This window comes from Pantherophis guttatus, chromosome 12 (assembly GCF_059756535.1).
Source record: "Pantherophis guttatus breed Tessera chromosome 12, ASM5975653v1, whole genome shotgun sequence".
In the NCBI taxonomy this organism is placed as follows: Eukaryota; Metazoa; Chordata; class Lepidosauria; order Squamata; family Colubridae; genus Pantherophis; species Pantherophis guttatus.
This window is the reverse complement of record NC_142074.1, coordinates 1,420,504-1,431,934: the sequence shown is the minus strand read 5'-3', so window position 1 is coordinate 1,431,934 and position 11,431 is coordinate 1,420,504. Positions and strand designations below refer to the sequence as shown.

Here is an 11,431-nt window from a genome sequence, read left to right as displayed (position 1 = left end):
TTTTACTGCGATATTTTTTACAGCTGGCAAAAATTGTTCCCATCCGCTTTCATTTGACACTGTGCCTTTGTAAAAGAACAGCGTTTAAATCTGGCTTTAAAAACCTTTTTGCCTTGGTTCAAACAAGCCCTCAAGCTGAGGAAAAATACCTTGGAATACAGTCAATTTTAAAAAAAAAATCAGATTAATAGCACTGCTGGAATACTGTTAAAAAAAAAAAAAGAAGAGAAAAACGCCTTCAAGCGAGCTGCGGGAGGCAGGAAGGGCCGCAGAGCCGCCGGGGGCTCAAGTTTCCCAAAGCGCCTGGCTGAATCGGCCTCCCGCTCGGCCTTGCAAAGGCCTCGGGAGGGGGGGGAGAGCGGGAAACTCCATTTCCCGAAGGCCTTTGCGGGCACACCTGGCCTTGGCAAGGCATGCCGGGAAGCCTCATTGAAAGCGGGGCGGAGGAAAGCCAAGACGCCCCTCCGCCTCTCTTCCGGGGAAGCGGCGCCGGAGCCCGGGAGGAGCCGAGCGGGAGGCGCGCGGTAAGAAGGCCCGGAAGGAGCGGGGTGGGGGGGGGGCTTTGCAGCTGTGGAAGGCCGCGGAGTGGCTTGCCCCGGGGGAGGGGGAGGGGGAAAGGGGGTGGGGTGGGGGGGCCGCCTGGGCATCTTCGCCGCGAAAAAGGAAAAGGCTCCTAAAAGGGGGGGGGGCAATCTGGCTCTTTTACAACCTGGCTCAGGAATTCTGGGAGTTGAAGTCCACAGGTTGTAAAAGAGCCAGATTGCCCCCCCCAAGGGAATTCGCACCTGGAGGCTGGAAAGACACACACACACACACACACACACACACACGCACGCACGCAAGCCTTTCTGCACCTGCCAGGTGAGGCGTGGGCGGGGCAGCGCAGCCAGGACGTCCCTGCCTTCTGGGCAAGGCCAAGCCTGGGCATTGGAGGCTCGAAGGGGCATCCCGAGGTGGTCATGCCGTGCCTGGCAGCGATGGGCGCCATTTGGAGCAGAAGGCCGGGGCAGCAACGGCGCAGTTGCCCTCCGCTGGGCCAGGGCTGACTGGGCTGAGGCTTCCAGCTTTTCTGCTCTGGGATTTATTTATTTATTACATATATTTATATGCCGCCATTCTCCCGAAGGACTCAGGGCAGCGAACACAAGTTAAGAAACAAGCACAATAAAATCATAATTTAATCCAAATAACTAATTAATAGTAACTAATAAAACCCGGAATCAGTCTCAGCCTATTTGTTTGAACAGCCAAGTCTTCAGGTCCCGACGGAAGGAACGGAGATCAGGAGCCGTCCGGAGCCCAATAGGTAGTTCATTCCAGAGGGTGGGAGCACCCACAGAGAACGCCCTACCCCTGGGCACAGCAAGGTGACATTGGCTCGCCGTCGGAACCCTGAGGAGAGCAGCCCTATGTGAGCGAACAGGACTTGAATGGATGGAGAAGCTTCCCTCCCGCACTAAAAACAGGGCAAGCCTATTTTCTGCACTTCACCGCACACTTTTCTCTGCCGGCAGTTTGGGTTCTTTCGCTACCTGTCCACTTACTTATTACCTCCCCTTCCTCCTCATGCAACACTCCAGCAACTTATAGCCAGAAGAGATAGAAAGGATCAAACAGAAGGGTAAAAACAATTCAATCACTACCAAGGCCAAATGAAAAATGGACACTTGGAGTGGTGGTGAATGAGATTTAGCAAAATTCTGGGAGAGTGCATGGGAAAATGCTGAAATGATTCTTGCACACGAGAAAGGGCCCCAAGATGACTTAAAGAACTATCGCCCGATAAGCCTTCTCTCCGTCGTCTACAAGGTTTTTACCAAGATAATAGCAAAAAGAATATAGAGAACATTAAATAATGCACAGCCAAAGGAGCAGGCAGGCTTCAGAAGTGGCTACAGCACGATGGGTCATATCCAGGTGTCCAGCAAGTCACTTAAAGGCACAACAATACCATGCCTCTGTGCGTGGCTTTCATTGACCACGAAAAGGTGTTTGACTCCATATTCCAGGAAGCAGTCATTAAGGCATTGTTCAACCAAGGCATAGACACGGCTTACATAAACTTACTACAATCAATCTATGAAAAAACAATGGCGATAGTTTGCTTTAATGACTTTAAAGTGGAAATCGACATAGAACGAGGTGTACGACAAGGCAATACAATATCACCTATTCTTTTCTCAGCCTGCCTTGAAGAAGTATTTCACAAACTGGATTGGGCAAAAGATGGAATAAAAATCAATGGAGCCTATTTCAGTCGCTTAAGATTTGCAGATGATGATCTCTTCTCACAAGATCTAGAAGAGCTACAAAGGCGAGCTGCACGAAGCAGGAGAACCATTCAGCTTAAAAATAAACCTGAAAAAGAGCCAGGTTATGTTCAATAAATTCACTAAAGAAAGAAAAAAAATTAATATCTGGAGAAGAACTAGATCAGAGGTCTTCAAACCTGGCAGCTTTAAGACTTGTGGACTCCAACTCCCAGAATTCTCCAGCCAGCTATGCTCCAACTCTGGGAGTTGGAGTCCACAAGTCTTAAAGCTGCCAGGTTTGAAGACCTCTGAACTAGATGTAGCAGACCACTACATAGGCCTTGGCCAATGGATCTCAATGGAAGGCAATACAGTAAAGGAAATTGAACAGAATGTGGTTGGCAGGCATTCGGCAAGCTAAGCATAATTTTCAAGAACAACCTCCCCCTATGCCTGAAGAGAAAAGTTTTCGATCACTGGGTGCTACCTGCTCTAACATCTGCCAGTGGATATGGACACTAACCTCACAATCCATACAAAAGCTACGAGTGTCGCAAAGAGCCATGGAAAGAGACATGCTCGAGACGAGAGAGAAAGACCTGCACATGGATTAGAGAACAAACAGAAGTAGATGATGCCATCAAGAGAATCAAAGAATTGAAATGGAAATGGGCAGGTCACATAGCAAGAAGAACTGAGGGCAGGTAGACCAAGGTGGTCATAGAATGGATCCCACTGGATCAAAAGTGTCCACAAAAGAGACCTAAAACAAGTTGGATGGATGACATCAGCACGCATCGTGGGCCCAATTGGCAAAAGAAAGCTCAGGACCGTCTGGGTTGGAAACATGCGGAAGAGGCCTTCATCCTGCAGTGGATAGATAATGGGTAGAATGATGATGATGATGATAACTGGGAACATGGAGACCGAATGCACCTCCTTGAGCAAAGTTTTCGCTATCCTAGGGGCCACATGGGAAAAGACCCTCTCCAGGATGCTAAATAGGGAAACTTCAAGCAAATCCAAGGAGTCTCTTCTGAGGTCTGTGAACCTAAGTAATTGGACTGGTTTATAGTTCATAGGAGAATTGATCCCTCAGATGTTTTTCCCAACCTCTCTTCTCTGTCTCCATACTTAAAAAGTAATCACTTCTCTCTGGACTTTCTTATGATAGGGTGAGATCCACAAAAGACAGTACGTCTATGTACTACTAAAATTCTCTTTCCTCTAACTTTTAAGGGAGTGAAACAGTTGGAGTTCTCTTGGTTGATGAGGTGAACTCAACGGCCTCCACTCCACTCCCTCCAGGGCCATCTCTCTGGCCCTTGGCACTGGCTTTGTTGGCTTCTTGACAGGCCCTGCAGGTACTTTTTGGGCTGGATGCGCGACTTGGCAGTCGGCAGCTTGGTACCCTTCCTTCCCACACTTAAAGCAGCCAGTGGAACATCTGTGTGGGCTTTGCTAAAGTTACAGACTTTTCCCCTTCATCCCTTCCCCTTGACCAGTTCGTCTTTGACCAGTGATGTGCCATCTAGGTGTTTTGGGAGCCGCTTGGATGTTTGGTGCAATTCGTATTCCATTCCCAAGCTTCATTGGCCTTGAAGACTGGTTTCTTACACCTCTGGCTTCTGTCAAACCTGTCATCCCCCCTCCCTATTTCTCAGCTCTACTCCAATACACGTTTAGTGCCCCTTTCCTCTCCTCCCCCCTTCCAATAGTTGATGGCAGTTTGCAAGCAAGGTCCTAAGCCGAAGATGGCAGATCTGGCAGGATCAAAGCAAATTGGCACCAGCTAAAAGTTGATGGATTTGGGGGATGGGGGTTGATCTTCGGTCTCTTCCAGGGATGTAGGGACTCCAGACTGACAGGTTTAACCCATCCCTCAGGCTGGTCATCTACATGCCCCTGTTCCATGCAGGACCCTAAATTAAAGCATCCCAGACAGAGGGATGTCCTTTTTCTTCTTGAATGGATCTAATGAAACTGTTGAACTATTTTTACTGATGTTCTACTGGTATCTCTTTTCCTGTAACTTCGATCCATTATTTTCCATCTGGAACTTGAGGATAGGTCGTGGCTATGTCCTCTGTAATTCCTCAAGAGGTTTATGAAGCAGATTCTCATCTTCTCACCATCAGGTTCAAAACAGTGCTTTCATTCTCTGCAGAGCTCTGTTCCCTTATCAGCCTTATTGCTCTCCTTTTCCCATGGATAAACTTGTCTGAATCCTTTGGCATGACTTTAGAGTACAGATAGTCTTAGAAGAGGTCGGTCAACTGTCTAGCCTAGACAGTACAAAAGGAAAACCCAACCAATTAATTAGATTGTTTTAGAGAGGTAGAATGTTAAGAGTGTGAAGGAGGGTGGACTTGATGATCTTTTAGGTCTCTTCCAATGCTGTGATTCAATGAGAATCTCCTATCTGGATTCAGTTGAAGACCCTTCAGCTCAATCATCTGTTCTCCAGCAGTGGCTAATCAGATATTTTAGGGAAGTTCCTGAGCTTGGAATAGTGCAAGATTGGAAAATGGGGAGAGATCAGGCCCATAAATCAAGAATCAGACTTGACTGAAGAATTCTCCCCCGTGGGTTGCTCACTGTTTCCGATCCTAAATGGGTTCCATTTAGCCTTTGTGGCTCTAAAACAGTGTTTCTCAACCTTGGTAGCTTGAAGTCCACCCATCTTCAAGCTTCCAAGGTTAAGAAACGCTGCTCTAAAAGCTGTCCTTTGATCCTGCCTTCCATGCATTTGTCTAACAGTCACTTGAGCAATTCGGCTGGTCTTAACGTTTGTGGCAATACTCCTATTTCTGGTTGCTGATGCCTAGATAGCCGAGTTGAAGGCCAATCCAGTGATAAATCTTGGACTGGTTTGTGGTGGATTGGCAGGAGTTTCTCCCCATTTTAATAATATTAACAATTCACTGCTATCTTATTAGACCATTGAAATTAACAAAAAAGTTAACGGTGATTTTATTCAACTATTGATTTATTTTTATACAGCTTTTATCGAAAACCACGATTTGACTGATTTGGAACTCAAAGGCATTCTAATCCTTATTTCTGTGAATGTCTACTATCAAGCTTCCTTTATTTTGAAGTGGTTCTTGGATTTTGAGATGTGAACCTGGAGGTTTTTAACAAAAAAACCATCCTACAGACCCAAGAAGCCTATTGTTTTCTTGCTGTTGCTGTTGCTACAGCGTAAGACACGGACTGAGGGCCACTTTAGGCCTTGACTTACAATCACACTTGGCACTAGAGTTTCTTTTGGTAAGCCAGATGGTTGTTCAGTCACACCTGATATTATAACATTTTTGCCATGGTGGTTAAGTGAGTCACTGCACTTGTTACACGCATCATACAGTTGTTAGGCAAGTTGGGCTTCCCCCATTGGCTTTACTTGGTGGAAGACAATTGGGGAGGTTGCAAATTGTGATCACATGATTCCAGGTGTGTTGTGGGTATCTGTTGTAAATATATGCTGATGGCCGAGCACCATTTGCCTGATTCTATCAAATGCGTTAGGAGATTTTGCAGCTCTGTATTTAAATGCTGCGTGTTTTGTAACTGAGACAAGTAAATATCTGTTACATACAGACACTGGTTCATTAGGAACAAAGAAATGTCATAGATCAGTGATGGCTAACCTTTTTGCTGTCATGTGCCAAAAGTGAGAGGAGAGCGGAGGGGTTGTGTGCACATGTGCCCACACCTATAATTCAATGCGTCCTACCCACTGCACATGCATGCGTGACCCATCCTCACTCCCCCTGCTTTTGGCATGCGATGGCCCGGTGGGCCCGGTAGGCCTGTTTTTTGCCCTCCCCAGGCGCCAGAGGCTTTCTAGGATTCTGGGGAGGGTGAAAACAGCCTTCCCCATCCCCCCGGAGACCCTCCGGAGGCTGGAAAAGTCCGTTTCCCAACTTCTGGTTGGCCCCGAAGGCCCAAAAATTAGCTGGCCAGTGCATGCATGTGCGCTGGAGTTGAGCTAGGGCAATGCTCGTGTGCCCACAGATATGGCTCCACGTGTTCACCATCACGGTCATAGATCATGGTTGCGTGACCACGGGAGTACTGTAAAAAGCTGTCTGGTTTCTGAGTGCCCGCAATGTGATCACCTGAGAAGGCATGGGAGAAGGTGGCCACCTGAATCCAGGTCATAAGTAGCCCTGGAGAGGTCTGTGGTAACTTTTAATGGTCGCTAAGTGAATGGTCATAAATGGAAGACTACCTCTATTGGAGGATTCCCTTGAAACGGGGTGCAACTTCTTAGCCCTCCTGGTTCTTCAGTGTACAAAATGCGTGCCCTGTTGCTTTGTGCCTGACCTTAGAGGAGTTTGGTTGCCTCCCATCCTTTCCACTCTCCCCACTGCTCAGTTGGACTCTTACCTGTGGGACTGACCCCCAAAACATTTACATAACACTTCAGACGTTCATCTTTAAGGTGCTGCAAGAGTCAGTCGATTTGGCTGCCAAAAACAGTAACATTTGCCCCTCTGGAAAATGGTGGAGGTGGTGAATCTGAGGGGCCGTGTGGCGCTTTCCTTTGGGGTGCTTTTGTCCAGCCCCACCCCTCTTGGCCAGCCTCTCCCCGCCTAACCAGAGGTGTTTCTCTTCTAGCTGCATTCCTCTGGACGGTGGCATCAGAAACAAAAGGCCTTTGGGGCCTTCTTGACTGATGGTTTCCAAAGTCATCCTTCTGCTCTGTGTTCTTTTCTCTGGATCCGAAGTAACCTTTTGCTTCATTGTGCAACTTGAAAAGCTGGCTGGAACGGAGTGGTTTTTTCAGCGCTCTTCCTGTGGCGTTTCCTGCATTCTGACATTGTAGCATGATCTATTCATGGAAAAATTGCAGACTTCCTTTCTCTAGCCAGCCCTTGGAGTATATGCCATGGCTTGGGAAGGCTGGAGGGGCGGGGTGGGGTGGGGGGGACTTGGCAAAAGAGGCCTGGGATGTCCTGCTTTCTTTCTTTGCTCTTTTCCTGCTTGGCTCAAGTCCTCAGACCAGGCTTTCTTCAGCGAAACCTTCAGCACGCTCTTGTTTCCTTCCATTGAAAGGAAGATGGTTGCCAAACCCCCTCAACAATGGCTGAGACGGGCACTTATTCTGTGCTTTATGAAACACAGCCTGGTTTAACCTTTTCTGATTCCCTCCTTAGGATCAGCCAGTCACATAAAAAAGCATCAAAAGAAATAGTGGCCATTTTGTGCTGGTTGAAAAAAAACATACAACAAGATTCATAGAAATAAACACTATGAGAATTACGGCTTTACAAAATAGTTGCAAGCTTTTTTTTTTTTTTTTTTTGATTTGATTTATATGCCGCCCTTCTCCGGAGACTCAGGGCAGCTTACAATGCACTAAGCAATAGCCTTCATACTTTTTGTATATTTATACAAAGTCAACTTATTGCCCCCACAAACTGGGTCCTCAATTTACCCACCTTAGAATGGATGGAAGGCTGAGTCAACCTTGAGCCTGGGGAGATTTGAACTTGCAGAAATTGCAGGCAGCTGGTGTTAATCACAGTGCTTTAGTCTGCTGAGCCACCAGGCCCAGTTTTTGATTTTAACTCTGGCCAAGGGAACTGTGCATTGTGATAGGATGGGAAATGTTTCCAATTTTGGAAGCTGGAATGTCATAAATCCCTGAATCATTCCAGACCAATGACCATCCAATCTTCTTGGAACAGCCCCTCTCCCCAGTGATGGACCCCCCCCCCCTCCACTCCAGGAGGCAGGCTCTCATAACCCGAAAACTCCTCCTAAGGTGGACTCTAGATGTGTCTCTCGCTGCTGCTCCATTTCTACCTACCGAGATGTAATTCACCCCCTGCCCTGTGACGGCCCTTCAGGAGGCCACTTCCACATCTCAGGCCTCCTCGCTGTCTTTCTGTGCAAAAATGTAAGCCGGTCCCTGGTCAAGGCTCAGCTGGAACACAGCCTGTGTTTCTCCCTTTTTCAGCTTCTGACTGTCCGCCCTGATGCAGAGAGGTTGGCAATTTGAAAGTATGCAACTATTTTGGAAAACGCTTTGATCTAAAATCGGGTTGAGAAGATGTATGCAGGTTCCCCTGACTCCGTATTGCCCTTATCCCGGCCACTCCAATTCATCTCCCACGGTTATTGTGCAATAGTCCACTGGTCCCGGTTTTAAAAACCACCGTCCGGTAAGAGGCTCGGCCATTTTTGTCGCTTTAACCCAGGGGCCTGCATGCGTGTTCTGGGATCAAAATGTCCGGAAGGGATGATGCTTGCAAGAAGGAAACCGCCCGGCCTCTTTCTGGGGGAAACGTTCCCATTGTGGCTGGGGGGGTCCGGCCTCTTCCCACCCTTGGCTTTGTGGTGGTAGGCCGGGGGACGGTGAGGAGGGGCAGAGGCAGAGAGTTGCCCATCCTGCTTGCCTTGCAAGGCCTTCTTGGGCTCTTGGTGCAAAGCAAGGGGGGTCCCAACCGGGGTGAGGATGGGGGCTCTTTGGGGATGGCGAAGGCAGCTGAGCAGGGCAGGGACTGGGGGTCCCGGGGAGGTCAGAGGCTGGGGGCTCCTGCAGGTATTTGGGGCAGAGGCTTCTCCCTCCCCCTCCCCCTCCCCCTTCTTCCCTGGCAGGCAAGAGGGGCGGGGGTCCCATTCAGAGCGGTGCTTGTAACCAGGGCGACCGGGCAGCCGAGCTTTCTCGGGTCCTGGCACTTGGCGGGCGCCCCCTCCGGCCCTTTGGGCTGCCTTCCTGCAGCGGCCGCCGGTGCTCGGCCTGCGGGGGGCGCGCGGGGCTCCCTCCTTCCTTCCCGGCGGGGACAATGGGGCCTTGTTTGGCGCCCCCCCCCCGCTTTCTCCAGGGGCGGGAGTGGCAGGCCGGGCGGCCAACCGGCGTCGGCGTCGGGGCGGGCGCGGCCAGTGAAGGGGCGTCGGGGGGCTCCGGGCATCCTTTCCTGCCCGCCCCGCTGGCGTGGCGAGCGGGGAGAGCTGCAGCGCGGGGCGACGGGCTCGCCAACCTCGCTGCTGCCCGCCCAGCCATGGCGCCCCGGGCGCGGCGCTGAAGACGTCGGGTGGCCGCCCTGCCTGCCTCTCCTCCTCCTCCGGCCGGGCTTCCTGCGGACGCGGCGGCGGCGATGGGCTGCTGGCCGGGGCCGTTGCCGGAGCCTTCGGGGCTGCGCGCCCGCTTTTCCCCCGCCCGCAAGAGCGCCGCCTCCTCCTCTCCGTCCTCCCGGTAAGGCGATGCCCCGAAGAAGGGGCCGGTTCGGGAGCGGAGCCCCCTCCCCGAAAGAAGCGCTTCGCCACGGGGCTCCGACGCCCTTTTACGCGGCTGACCGACGGCGGCCTTCCCTGGCCGGGCGGCTTTGGCTCTGCGCCAGGCGTGCAGGCGGCTTTCCGCTCCGTTGCGCCGGGACGGGGAGGGTGGCGTCGGTCCCGGGGACGGCGACCTTGGCCTCTGGCCGCCGCAGCAGCAGGCAGGCGTCTTGGGTGCCTGGAGCGGAGAAGTGAACGGGAGCGTCGGATGCCCCCCGGCCCTCTTGGGAAGGGACGCCAGCTGGCATCTGGGTCGGTGGCACCAACCGACCACCTCCTGGAGCAGTGCTTCTCAACCTTGGAAGCTTGAAGATGGGTGGACTTCAACTCCCAGAATTCCCCCAGCCAGCAAAGCCAAGCCAGCAAAGCAGCGCTGGCTGGGGGATTCTGGGAGTTGAAGTCCACCCATCTTCAAGCTTCCAAGGTTGAGAAACACTGTCCTAAAGCAGGACTCTCCGCCCTTGGCAACTTTAGGCCTGGAAGACTTCAACTCCCAGAATCCCCCCAGCCAGCAAAGCCAAGCCAGCAAAGCAGCGCTGGCTGGGGGATTCTGGGAGTGGAAGTCCACCCATCTTCAAGCTTCCAAGGTTGAGAAGCACTGCTCTAAAAGGATGCAAATGACCAGCTGTCTGCAAGGAGTATAAATCCTTCCATTCCCCACTATCCTGTCAAGAGAAGCTTCTTGGATGAGAAGTGAAACTATTCCTTGCAGACAGCTGGTCATTTGCATCCTTTTAGAGCAGTGTTTCTCAACCTTGGTAGCTTGAAGATGGGTGGACTTCAACTCCCAGAATCCCCCAGCCAGCAACGCTGGCTGGGGGATTCTGGGAGTTGAAGTCCACTCATCTTCAAGCTTCCAAGGTTGAGAAACACTGTCCTAAAGCAGGACTCTCCGCCCTTGGCAACTTTAGGCCTGGAAGACTTCAACTCCCAGAATTCCCCCAGCCAGCAAAGCAAAGCTGGCTGGGGAATTCTGGGAGTGGAAGTCCAGCAGGCTTGGTGTTGCCAAGGCTGCAGACCCCCGTCGTAGACTTCTTCCCGTAGATATCGGGAAGCTCCATCTTATTCCCAGGCTGGGAGGCAGGGCAGGGAGAAGAGGAATGCTGTGGGGCAGGTGCTCCACCCCACAAGTGGCTTCTGAGTTCTCACGTTAGGGTGTGACGCCGGCCGGGCTCTTTCCTTGAATTTGGGATAGACAGGCCTGGAAAGGGTTGGTCCAGTGGGCAAGGCCCGGCCCTTGCTCTGCTTGGCCTGCAAGAGCGGCTCCGATGGGGAATCTTAAGCCGTTGGGCTTTTGCTACACCGACACATCACTTCCACCACAAACCTTTGTTGCCGTTGCAGTGGGAAAGCCATTGCTTGGAGAAGTTTATTGGCGGAATGCTAGCTTGTTATTATAAATGGTTAAAAATGAGCCACCAAGTTCATTGAGCAGCAACTTTTTGGTAAAAATAATTAGTTTTTAACAAAAGCACTTCTTAAGAAAGACGGATGACGGGTACCATTTTAGCTGGCTTTCTTTAGGACGATGTCTTGGACATTTGTACCGTTGGATTTGAATTCCCATAATCTCCCTTAGCTCATGTTGCAGAGCTCCCCTCACATCTCATGGGTGCCCGTTGAGTCATGCTGTAGAAAGTTTTGACTGTACTCGATATACAGTTTTTTGATTTTGTGAAGTACACCTCTGATACTAGATGTCTAAGGATAATGGGCGTAATTTCTTCCTTGGAGTGGACACAGTTCTGTTTAAAATAGATTGGATATTTGAAGGTTCAAGTACAGGTAGTCCTTGACTTACGACAGTTCACTTAGTGACAGGTTACAACGGCACTGTAAAAAGTGACTTACGACCATTTTTCACACAAAGAACCGTTGCAGCATCCCCCATG

At 50.7% G+C, this 11,431-nt stretch overlaps 1 protein-coding gene across 4 annotated transcripts in view; it reads left to right on the top strand.

The window, feature by feature from the left end:
• The first annotated feature begins 311 nt into the window (after window positions 1–311).
• AMOT (angiomotin) overlaps window positions 312–11,431 on the top strand; it is a 60,124-nt gene continuing 49,004 nt past the window's right edge. For 2 of the 4 annotated variants that reach the window (XM_087877726.1, XM_060692025.2), the window contains exon 1: window positions 312–524. The gene's annotated coding sequence lies outside the window, so the exon portion shown is untranslated. Of the gene's footprint in view, window positions 525–9,048; window positions 9,460–11,431 lie in introns of those variants that run through there. The other 2 variants (XM_060692026.2, XM_060692024.2) reach the window with 2 other exon arrangements.